Source organism: Passer domesticus, chromosome 6 (genome assembly GCF_036417665.1).
Source record: "Passer domesticus isolate bPasDom1 chromosome 6, bPasDom1.hap1, whole genome shotgun sequence".
In the NCBI taxonomy this organism is placed as follows: domain Eukaryota; kingdom Metazoa; phylum Chordata; class Aves; order Passeriformes; family Passeridae; genus Passer; species Passer domesticus.
This window is the reverse complement of record NC_087479.1, coordinates 7,013,285-7,025,776: the sequence shown is the minus strand read 5'-3', so window position 1 is coordinate 7,025,776 and position 12,492 is coordinate 7,013,285. Positions and strand designations below refer to the sequence as shown.

Sequence of the window (12,492 nt, the reverse complement as noted above, 5' to 3'; positions counted from 1 at the left end):
CTGGCCAAAGGTTCTCCCAGGAACCCCAAAGTCCTCCAGAAGCTCAACACCTACATTGGAGAATTAAAATTATGACAATGATGATGATAAAAACTCATCACAATCAATGGGTCAATAATTGAAATTTCTCCTTCAGCTTGCTGTGGGATTGAAGCAGCCCCTGCTGCCTGCCCAACATCAGGAGTCATTACAACCCACGGGGTGAAATGTCCTGCAAGTAGGGCAAGCCCTGCAAGTAGGGCAAGAGAAAGGAGTCAATCCCAGGCACTGCTGCTGATGGTTCATAGAAGAAAAAAGGCCACCACATATTTAACATGGGCAGAAAAAGTCACAAATCATCTCTTACTTGCCCCCACCCCTTCCTACTTGAAGTTAAACATTAAGTGGCCAAATTATAGAGTCCTCTCCTCTTTTATGTTATGATTTATTATAGTTATGATTTATTATAGTAATCCATTTTGTTTTGTTCCCAGCTCAGCCAAAGTCACTGTTCTCTTAGCAGAGAACAACTGAAAAAAGGGGTTTATCTGGTACAAGCAGCCAGTGTGGATCATCAGAGCTGCTTTCAGTCAGTGCAGATGATACTTGGAACTGAACAGCTGGCCCTGAGACCCCAGTGCTCCCAGCAGATCAATCCTGATTTCCTGAGAGTGGCATTTCAGGATGTCAGGAGGGTGTTGCTTTCAGAAGGAGGACAGGTGAAAGTCCCAGGTGTCACAGGAGTCCCCCTGTTGTTGTCAGGAAGCTGAAGAGTATTGACAGGTCTTACAACAACAAAACCCATTTCACTCATCACACTTTGACCTTGGCAAGTTTTTTTCCCTGCTCAGTGGAGCAAGGAGATGAATTTAAAGCAATGACAAATGAGATGTTGCCAGGTGGGTGTTCTGGAGATGCTCCACTGGATGTCACTCTGACATTGAGCCCAGCTCTGGACTCTCCACAGACCAAAGTGGCTTTGTTCAGGGAATGATGCACGAGCTGGTGGAGAGCAAAGCTAAGTGACTCCTTTTTAAAGCAGATAGCAAACAGCTCTTTGAGAAGCGGGATGGTGCTTTGTCCCAGGGATTGATGGGGCAGGATGGCACATAATAATTCAACAAAACAAGGCTGGGAGGGGACAGATCTGCTGTAAGTAAATCTGGAGCTTTAATGCCTACAGGGAGAAATGACTGATGCCAAAGGACAGTAATGCACATGAGCATGAGAGAACCTTGATCTTATTTAGGCTGGGAATTAGAGGGAGGTTTCAGCGTGGGAGATCACAGAGGGCATGGAGCTGCCTGGATAAGGGAACTAGCAGGACAGCACTCCCTCTTCCCAAGAAAACAAACCTCAGCCAGGATTAAAATGGACCTTGATCTGTTTAAGAATGGCACTTCATCACTGTGTGGGTCGTGAGGTGACTTGAAGCTCTGACCCAGGAGGTCTCTTCAGTTCTTCAGTTATCAGCAGCACCTTCACTGCTACCCAGCTCTGCTACACACTAAGGAAAAGGAATTTGTCAGGAGCACAGTCCCCAGCTGAGAATGAGTGGAGATATTTCTGCATCCTGGTGTTCTCCTGCCTCCCTCGTGCCTGCTGTGTCACAGTCACAACACGAGGGGACAGTTAAACAGGACTGAGAGCTGGGCTGGGCAGAGTTCACAGCACTGCAAAAGTCAGTAATTAGATTCAGTCACCTGGACCATCTCACTGCTCTTGTAGTCTCAATTAGGGTCTAAATTATCATCACCAAATGTCTTCTCCTGCACTTCACAACCAGCCTACACCAGAACAGGACGCCAGAAGAAATGAGACAGGCCAGAGTTTGGCTAAGCCTGTGCAGCTCATCCAAACCAGAGGTAACAATTCAGGTAGCTCAGATCCCCATGGCATTGACACTTGCACAAGGGAACAATTCAAAAAGAATACTCTTAGTCTCCACAAAAACCAATAAATCAATGAATACTCTTCCTCCTGTCTGTGACCATGGATTCTGGTGGATCATTAAATCAAGATCAGGCATCTTCAGACTGCCAACACTGACCTTAGAAAAACACTAAACTGGAACACAGGAACAGCCAAATAGAGTGAGCATGATGAAATCCAAACTGTAGCAGCAGAATGCAAATGCTGAGTGGGACTGAATAAAGGCCAGTCAGGCATTTTTGGAGTGGCCACTCCACAGGCATTTATCCTTGTGAGCAACCAGAAGATAAACTAATGAAATCAAACATAAAAATTTAGAGTTCCATGAGAACCAGCATGTCCTTGACAAAGAGAAAAAGGGTAAGTTCTGACAGCAAACAAAAATTTCTAGTGGCTGCAGAAATATCCAGGAATAAAACTATTCTGCATTATTATTATTATTATTATTATTATTATTATTATTATTATTATTATTATTATTATTGGCTGTTAAGCACTGGAATGGGCTGCCCACGGGGGTGCTGGAGTCATCACCCCAGAGGTGTCCAAAGAATGAGTGGATGTGGCACTCAGTGCCCTGGGCTGGTTTCCAAGGTGATATTTGGGGCCAAAGGTTGGGCTTGATGATCCTGGAGGTCTTTCCCAACTCGAATGTTTCTGCCATTCTGTGATTATCCTCTAAATCCAACAACATGAAGTGCTGTCCACAGGATGTAACTATTTCTGAGTGCAAAATAATAATTTTATGTAAACAGTCCAATGCACAGAGAAAACATGTCACTGAACCTCAGCCATGTCACAAGTCTGAAGTTTCTTTACCACCGCATTACTGAAATTACCAAGGAAGGAAGAGTCTGACATTCCTAAATTTCTTAAAGGATGAATAATTTAATTTAATTCCCACACTGAATAACAGATTTACTTGTAAATGCTCAGACTTTCATTCTGCACTCAGGGTAAGCACCCTGGCTTTGGGGAAGAAACACTGTATTTGCTTTCATATGCAACAGTAAGTTTGATACAAGCCTTCAGCTGTAAATCTCAATTCCCCTCATTTATTGGGCCATCATTGATGCCTCCACAACAGCAGAAGTCAGAGATTTGAGAGTTTTGAAAGGGTTTAGAGACACAAGTCCCATTAGACTCATGGGACTGTTCCTGTAAATCTTCCAGGCAGCTTTAAAAAATTTTAGTCTAAATTCCTTCCCCCTCCTTTTGCATATTTTAAAGAAACAAGACTCAGCCCTGGAGAGCAGCAGCAAGTAGAGAGCAGACTCCATTTTCATCAGGGTTAGTGAGGTAAAACAAGAGAATTGGCTTTTCATGGTGACAAAGTTTAATGAAAGTTTAATAAAATTTTAATAAAAGGCACTGAAAAGTGCCAAAATGTTTGTCCTGAAGCTGTAGACCTCACACAAAGTATCAAGTGAGTGAGGCTGCAATGACAAATAGGACAAGGCCAGAGAGGAAAAAGCTTCTGGAAGGTGGCAAGTTCCTCCTGATCACAACAAGAAAGAGAATTTTAAAAAACTGAAGGAAGGAAAGGAATTTTATCCCATTTCAATTAACCAGGAAGGCTGGATGGAAATGTTTACTCCCAGAGAGCACTATCAGCTTCAAGTGTGATTCTCCTTTAGGGGACAGAAAGTTTGATAAAAATGCAGCACCCTGGTGCTGATTGTGATAAACATCCACAGAAGGTGTATTTTGGGGGTGATAAGGAGCTCTGTGACCTTGTGGAGCCCCAGAGCCCCAAGGCAGAGCCAGAGCACCTCAAACCAGAGCCGCCCCTTCTGTAGAGAGAGCAGAGAGAGAAACGAGCTCAGCTCTGACACAAAACATCTTTTAACTCAATTACTGTTTACAAACACAGCCCTGCTCCTGTCTGGGGAGGCAGAGCTACTGTCAAAGTGGATCATTAAATGGAAAAGGAGAAAGGTGGAAAAGGAAAAAGGAAAAAAAAACCCAAAAAACCAAATGCACCAGGAATCTTTGCCCAGCATCCCTCCTTTTCCGAGCTGTGGTCATCCAGTCCCACCCAGGGACACTGCAGGGATTGGCCTCCCAGGAGGAGCAGGCAACATAAAAGTCTGGAATGTGCTCTCTCCTACACCCATCACAGCCAGGCATTTGAATATTGGATTTAGTGCTGTGCTTCCACAGATACAAAATTAGGCCGACAGAAGTCTGGATTCCGGCCCTTGCTCCATCCTGGTGACTTGTGGAGAGCTGGTAGCCAAAAGCATTTGGAACGGTTGTCTCACTCCAGATGCTGCCATTCATTTCTGTGGGAACAAGACCACTTACATCTAATTACAGTTTCTGCTCAAATTAACAGGACAGAAATGACAGGAAAAAAAACAAACAAAAACAAACAAACAAAAAAAAAACCACACACAAAAACACACACACACACAAAAAACCCCATGTTCTCTGGACTAACTGGGAAACTTTTTGCTGTCATGGCTTGGGAAGAAGTTGATCCTTTCAAACAGTGGCTTTTAAGTGATTTTAAGTTCATTTGAGCTGATTGCCCAGTTGTCTCATTGTTAAAGCGTCAGCAAAAGGGAGAGAAAAGGGAGAGTTTTGTTATGGAGATCTCCTGCTCGTGAAAGATTTGTTAAATGACCATGCAGTCAGCTGTGGAATCGGGACCATCATGGCATAAAACTTTGTTTTCATTATTAAACCAAATGCCAATTGCACATTACAGTATTTGCTGTGGAATGGAAGTTCTACAAAGCCACATTTCCCCTGGTGCTGCACAAGGATTGGAACATACGTGTGGAGTTTTATACATGACAACCTCTGTCTTTCCCTCCCTCGTGGAAATCAGGACTAATTCCACCCAAGGATAAGAAAATCTGCAGTTTCCAGGAGACAGTCAGGCCACCCATGTCCAACCCCTTTCTTTGCATTCCATTAACCATTAGGATCACATCAGTGTGCCACTGGATGGGGAACATTTCTGTCCTTCTGCCCTGGATTATGTCACCATCACAGAATCAGAGATTATCCTGGGCTGGAAGGGACCTACAAGGATCATCAAGGATAATTCCTGGCCCAGCACAGAACACTCCAAGAGGCCCTCCAAAATGTGCAGACTCACATCACAGGGGTTGAGTAACTTTGCTCTGACTGGTCCAGTCACCAAATGGAAATGGAGGGGAGACCTGGGCTGGGAGATTCCTGCCCTTAGTGGCTCCAGTCCCATGAGGGGTCTCCATGTCCTGCTGGTGAATCAACACCCACTTCAGGTTCCCTCCCTGCCAAACAGCTCATGAAAATCATTCTGAGCTATTAATCATCACTGATTTATTTTCCTGGTCCAGCCTTGGGTAGTTGCTGTCTCTCAGATCTCCATCAATGAGTGGCAGATGAAACAATTCCAAAAGAAGGGGTTAAATCAACAGAGTTATAGCTTATACAGTCAATGCAAAATTCTGCTCCTTTTTTTAAAACTTCCTCTTCCAACAGACCAGCTCCTACATTTTCCCAGTTATTTCTCCCCCCAGTTCCACAGTTGGACACAATTTTAAAGTTTTGATAGCCAGGCCCAGCTCCTGACCTGTCCCAAGGGCCAAGGTAAAATCACAGAAACCATCAGGAATTTGTTTTGTATGTGCCAGCTGTGGAGGCAGCTGACTACAGAGCAAGAATTTACAGACTGCAATGCACAAAAATTGGACTTTTCCTTCTATTTCAGCAGCAGAGCCTTTAAGACATACCAGTCAAAGTAAAAATCCTTGTCTAGAAATATGGACTTCACCTCCCACTGGACAGACCTTAAAAAACATTTCAAGTCTGAGGTGAATAAAAGAACAGGAGGAAAGGTTATACAATGTGGATCTAGACCAATTTCATAGAAAAAATAGGAATTACCTTTAACTGCAGCTTTTCTTACCTGTCCTGCCTTTCCTTTAAGAGAAAAGAAAAGCTCTCCATTTGCTCCCACTTTCATTTTATGTGCTTTTTAAACTACTAAGCATAGTTCTTGTTCCCTGGAATTAAACTCACACTGGTAGTTCTAAGAAGAAACCAATACCTATGAACAAGATTTACAAGAAAAAAAGAAATTTTTATCTTCAAGCTGCTAAAGATTCAAAGTTATTTTGTAAGGGACTAGCTAAATGTTGACTTTTCTTTTCTTGGTATTAAAATCACAGAGGATTTTACATGTATTTGTATAACACGGGAGCAGGCAACAGTCAATTTGAAATCAGATTGCACCATCTTAGACTTTTCCAGAAGAGATTTTTTTTTCTAGCCAAATGTTAGGGATACTGTCAGTTGGTTCCAAGGAGAAATTCCTGGAATAGCAGCCACTAAGTTCACAGATTCAAAGCTTTATCTAGAGGGAACATGATAGAGAACACGCAGCAGAGCAGATTTTTCACTCGAGACTCATTCCAAGAGCTGCAAAGCTACAACAGTTTCCAAAATGTAGGGCAGAATTCCTCAGGTTATTGCCTTACACACATGTCCACACAGCCAACAATTAAAAATTCACAAGAACATCTTGTCAGACGCCTCAGCATTGGGTTTGCTTCCCAGTCTGAGCCTAATCTTACCCTGAGCATTCCTTATCTCAGGAGGGAGCGAGACTCGCAGTTAAGATGGGACTGGGCAGCAAAGTCACAAAAGTTCAAGTCCTGATCCTGCTTCTGAGTTTTGGAGAACTTGTTCAATCCCTCCAAGGTGCAGCTTTCCCTGTGTGGAATGGGGATAACACCACTTGCTTTTGGTTGTCTGTTCAGTCTATCCAAATCCCAAGTTATTTAGGAAACAGCTTCTCAGCATATTCATAAACACCTTTTGCTTTGTGGAGCAGGACTTCCAATGCCATTGGAGCCCTTAAGCAGTAACAGTGAAAGCTGATGAAATAGTGCCAAAGGAGATCATGGTGTGTCCAGCTTTTCAAGCCAGGTTAGTCAAAAAACCCTCCAGAATGTTTCAAACAAAAATGTTCCTGTCTTGAAGTACACAGTTCAGCTACATTATTTCTTCCTAGCAGGATTCATCAGTTAAGAGCTGCTGCCTCTCTCACCCTGGCACAAGGCTCCTGGGTTTGAAGGGATTTAATCTCTGATATAAAGCTTGAGCACCAGGAAGGCATTACTGAGGAGGGGAGACAGTCTTGTGGCTCCTACCATGACAAAAGCTGAACTGTATTGCAACCAAACATTGATGGGCCTGATGGAGAGACTTCAGGATTGCATTCCCTGGCTAAAATCAGCAAGGTGTCAGGACAGGTGATCACAGTAGATCCTATTGTCTTACAAAAATTTGGCCAATCCACTGTGGAAAATTCACAGCTCAGACTCATGAGCAAGCAGTGATTTCTTATTGTACCAACATGCAGAATCCCAGAATGGTTTTGTGTGGAAGGGACCTTAAAGACCACCCAGTTCCATCCCCCTGCCATGGGCAGGGACATCTTTCACTGTCCCAGGTTGCTCCAAGCCCTGTCCCACCTGGCCTGGAACACTTCCAAGGATCCAGGGGCAGCCACAGCTTCTCAGGGCAGCCTGTGCCAGGGCCTCACCACCCTCCCTCATGCCAGGAGCAGCCTTTAGGAAGCCTTTGCAAAATTCAAAAGAACAAATACCCCCCTAAACGCTGCAAGCCATTTGGGGAAATTTTTTTGCATGTGAGAAAAAGGGATGTGGGATGTTGTATTTGGAAGAATACAGCCTGCAAATTGTTCACCCCATTCTGCTAAGCCTCCTAAATATCTGGAGGTGTCCCAGTTAAGCAGAACTGCAATCCCTAATAAGTGGCACTCATTGCCACTAAGCACCGTTGGACTTACATGATTTCCCTTGTAGATGTCTGGATTAAGGGGTTTTGCCAACTAAGCACCTCCTTTTTCCGATTCAGCGGCGCGTACGGAATCGTGCGTGTCTTACCGCTTTATGTACCTCAAATGGCACGAAAACGGGCTGGGTTTGTGAACATTAAAATGCAGTTTATCTGTTGCACAAGTTTTCAACACACGTGAGCTCCTGGGGCACGTGGAATACATTTCACCCCATCCATCCATCTATCCCTGCACTGTGTGTACAGAGCGGCCTCACTGTGCTCTTAACTCGGTCTGATAACATTCTTCTGAGCCAGGCATCGCGTGCTGAGCCTTGGTATAATGTCAGGGCACAAAGGAAAAGGGAAAGGAAATAAACAAGTCAACCCCAAATCCAGGCACCTTGAAGCAGAGCTCTGAGAAAACTGCCTGTCTCAATGGAAAATCCTCAGGCTGGTACATTCTGGCGGCTTTCAGAGCGAGCAATGCCCCTTTCACTGGGCACTCAAAGCTCTAGAGTCACATCTGTTTGTGCTGGCGTGAGATTGGCACGCTGCTCCCAAGGATGAAAGCTGGAGCGGTGGTGCCAACCTGCTGGGAAAAGCATGGCTTTCAGGATTTTTCCCTTTCTTTCCCTTTGCTGCAAGGATTCTCATGCGGTGCCAAGGCGGCGCGAGAGGCGAGCGCCACAAGTTTTCTTTGGAGGATGAGGGGAATGGCTGGAAAGGAGGAGGAGAAGGAGGAGGAGGGGGTGAGGAATGTGGTGGGGGAGAAAGGCGTCGTGTGATGCCTCAGGTTTTAGCTTTTATATTTTTCAGATTCTGGGCTGCTTTAGTGTGTGGGTCTGGGCTTCATATTAGGGATGGTGAGCTCTCTGCACAGAGCAGGGAGACAAAACAATTCCTGCTCCAGCTGGGGACTCGAGAACAAATAGTCCAAATCTCGGGCCCAAGAGCATAAACCATGTGGACTGAAGAGAGAAAAACAAGAAGGATGGGACTGCATGGGCTAAAGCTGTAACTGGACAATTAACTCCAACATGCAAATGGACCAAAACTTATAAAAGTGTGAGACCCCGTGACCAATTGTTCATTTTTGCAGCCATTTGGGTTGTGCTGCCCAAGGTGCATCTATAGAGGTCCCTTAATAAATCCCTACTTTATCCATTAGCTCAGTCTAGTCTCTGTTCTAAGTCAGCCTTCACAAGGCATCAGTGTCTGAAAGCTGAATCTGTCACAGCATTCTTTATTTTTTGGTGATAACAAAACAGCTTGGCAAATATCTGGACCACGGAAGGCCACAGAAGCTTTGCCATTAACTTCTGCAGAGGCAGCTCCTGTGCCTGTGTGCCATGTGCCCCCCAGCTTTGGGTGGGAATGGGCCTGATTTAATCTTTAAAAATTGCTTCCTCTTCAGGTAAGGCAGAGAAGATTCTCCTCTCCAGATTGCCTGGAGAAGAGAAGGCTCAGGGGTGACCTTACTGCAGCCTTGCCCTTCTTGAAAGGGGCCTACATGAGATGGAGAGAGGGACTTTGGGCAAGGGCCTGGAGTGGCAGAACAAGGGGAAAGGCTTCAAACTGCCAGAGGGCTGGGCTGGAGGGGATATTGAGAAGGAATTTTTCCCTGTGAGGGTGCCGAGGTCCTGGCACAGGGTGCCCAGAGCAGCTGTGGCTGCCCCTGGATCCCTGGAAGTGCCCAAGACCAGGTTGGACAGGGCTTGGAGCAACCTGGAACAGTGGAAGTTGTCCCGGCCCATGGCAGGGAGTTGGAACTTGATGGACTTTGAGGTCCATTTCCTACCCAAACCATTCTGGGGTCAAGAATCCAGGGCCTCTGCGATTTTCTGACAGACAAGCTGGGCTGGACAGGGCTCTGAGAACCTGGGATAGTGGAAGGCGTCACCGCTGTGGGCAGAGGGTGGAATAAGATAGGCTTTAGGTCCCTTCTAACACACCTATTTGACCCAGTTTAGGCACTGATGGATCAGGGGTTGCAAAGCCAAACATGGAGGCCCTTGGTGCCAGGAGACCCCCTCAGCCCACGGTGAGAGCCTGGGTGCCTTTGTCGTGGACAGGGAGGGTTGGAGGCCTCTCAGTGTAGCTGAGGAGTCTTTTGCAGCTCATGCTTAAAACAGTAACACTGTTAAGAGTGGGAGGTGAGAGAAGAATAAAATCATTTTGGTTGGAAAAACCCCCTAAGATTATTGAATCCAGCTGTTCCCAGAGCACTGCCAAGGCCACCGCTGACCCATGTCCCCAAGTGACACATCTACAAAGCTTCTAAGTCCCTCCAGGGATGGGGATCCATCACTGCCCTGGGCAGCCTATGCCAGTGCTGGACAACCCTTTCTGTAAAGAATTTTGCTACTATCCAAACTAAACCTCCCCTGGCATACCTTGAGACCATTTCTCCTTGTCCTGTCCCTGTTCCTGGGAGCAGAGCCCCACCCCCTGGCTGTCCCCTCTTGTCAGGAGCTGTGCAGAACCACAAGGGTCCCCCTGAGCCTCCTTTGCTCCAGACTGAGCCCCTTTCCAGCTCCCTCAGTGCTCCAACCCCTTCCCCAGCTCCACTGTCCTATTTGCCCTTCATTTTCAGGTCAGTTTGGATTAATGGGAATTCATGGTATGGGCCACAATTTGAGTTTTAAAATAAGGTTCATCCAGGAATACGTGTGAGAGCCAGGTCTCAAATATGACTCCCTGAACACCAAGTGGAAAGCAGGGCCAGGAAAATGTTGCTACACCCTGGAACAGCAGGAAAATAGCACATGACTCACGAGGCCAGAACTCAGGGAGGATTTCAGTGCCTTCATAAGGGAAGATTAAAAAAAAGCAAAAGAAAAATAATTTGGGGGACTGAGATTACAGCTAACCTCATTCTTGTACCTTGTAAAATATCTAAGAATAATTAAATTTGTTCCTTTTCCTTAATTAGCCTTGTGTCTCATTAGAGCAGTTCACTGCCATGTCTTTATTTACTTGATTTATATCTCCTCCACACCTTTGCCTTCCCTCCTTCACCTAATCTTAACATCTCTCTTTTCCTTCCCTTAAAGCTCTTTATTTTAGTGCTTTGATGTTATATTGGCTTCCCCTTGACATGTTTTGTTTAAAAGAAAAACAAAGACAGAAAATCTATACACAAAACAGAAGTCAACTACATCTTGACAAATCAAGCTTTTAAAAAGTCAGAAAAAGCAGATTTAGAGATGAAAGCTCATTCTTAACCCAGCTTCCTTCTTCAGAGACCTTAATATGATCTCTTTATGTAACTGTTTGCCAATTAATTCAAAATATAATGCAAGCTGCAATTTCGCTTAGAGACACGCATTCATTAGGGTTGGGGAAAGTATATAGTTTTCAGGCTTTGATTGATTTTTTAAATCTCATTGAGACGTACAGAACAAGACATCTTTTAAAGACATCAATTGTCCAAACAGCCACGGTTTATATCTACAAATTTACAAGAAACAGATGGTTTGCACATGGGTGGAAAACAGAGTTATCCTAGAAGAATGGTAGCAGCCTTTAATCTGAGAGTGATGACAAGTCCTGCTCAAGTTATGACCTACATTTGGAGAAAACAGCAGTTCACCATCACAGAATTTGCTTTTCCCAACACACAGAGATCAGATTCCTGGACATGGAAGATCATAACCTGTAAAAGCTGCTCTGGACACTCGTAGTTATCACTTCCACCCCAGGGAAGGTGCCCTGGCACTGCACCTATGGCATGAGGAGACGTGGCTTTACAGGCAGACAAATCCCTAAAACCAGCCCAAATTTAAACAGGAAAGTTTGGGGTTTTTTTCCACCCCACTCACCAACTCAGCTTGAGAAATAAACATCTTGAGGAGACAGTGGCTTCACAGCTTTCCTGATTTCACACCTAAACTGTGCTGCTAACCCAACATTGTCCATCTGATCCTTGCTGGCATTCTCTGGGATACAAGGAAAGGTAATAAAAAGCTATAAGCTGTGGAATATGTTCTTGAGGTTCACTGGCATGTGTTCCAGGTACCCAGAGTACTCATTCAACAGGAAAGGGTTTAACTGAGCTCAACAGGTTTAATTGTCAAGGATTCCTGAGTGGATTCAGGAGTCCAAACTTCGATGCCTTTCAGATCTCTCCACTCCTGACTTACTGAGAGTGATTTGCAGTCCCTGCCCTGCTTTACCTCCAGCTGCAGCACTGATACAGGACAATGATGCTGCAGCATTCAGCTGTAGATGTAGCCCAAGATCTCATGAAAAATGGAGTCCCTGCCAAAAAAAAAATTGCAGACATCTAGGTCCTGGTATAAACCAAGTACTCCCTGCATTTTTCACATGTAAGTGATCTGAAACATCAAAACTCCCACCCAGACATTTTGGGCACATCAAGTAAGTCCATTATTGCACAGAAAACTGAAGGTAAAATAAATGCCTCTTTTAGCTTTATCACTCACAGGATTTCTTTGGAGACCACACCAGCTCAGCAGGCATGCAAACCACCTTCAGACCCTACCATGGTTCTGAAAGATGTGACAAATTATGTTAGAAAGGAACACCTCTTGTGACAGAGCTCTCTGAGTGTGGCAGGATTCAAACTCCTTGTGCCACCAGACCTCAGGTGAAACAAGCCAGGTGGAAAAAGACAATCTGAGCAGCAGATGGGTGAAAGAAGTGAATTGACCATAGGAGAAGGGTACAAAGCAAACAAAAAGAAGAAAAAGGAAAGCATGTGGCTTCATGTTGGATGAAGGGGTCAGCAGGTGGCTCATGAGGTGGGAGAGCAGCACG

At 45.0% G+C, this 12,492-nt stretch overlaps 1 long non-coding RNA gene across 2 annotated transcripts in view; it reads right to left on the bottom strand.

Annotated features, from left to right (window-relative positions):
* The window catches only part of LOC135302521 (uncharacterized), a 33,836-nt gene extending 23,645 nt beyond the window's left edge, over positions 1–10,191 (bottom strand). Inside the window, exons 1-3 of one of the 2 annotated variants that reach the window (XR_010364110.1) lie at positions 10,107–10,191; positions 6,483–6,621; positions 4,326–5,956 (exon numbers count right to left, since the gene is read on the bottom strand). This is a non-coding gene — a long non-coding RNA (uncharacterized LOC135302521). Of the gene's footprint in view, positions 1–4,325; positions 5,957–6,482; positions 6,622–10,106 lie in introns of those variants that run through there. The other variant, XR_010364109.1, reaches the window with a different exon arrangement.
* Positions 10,192–12,492: the final 2,301 nt, after the last annotated feature.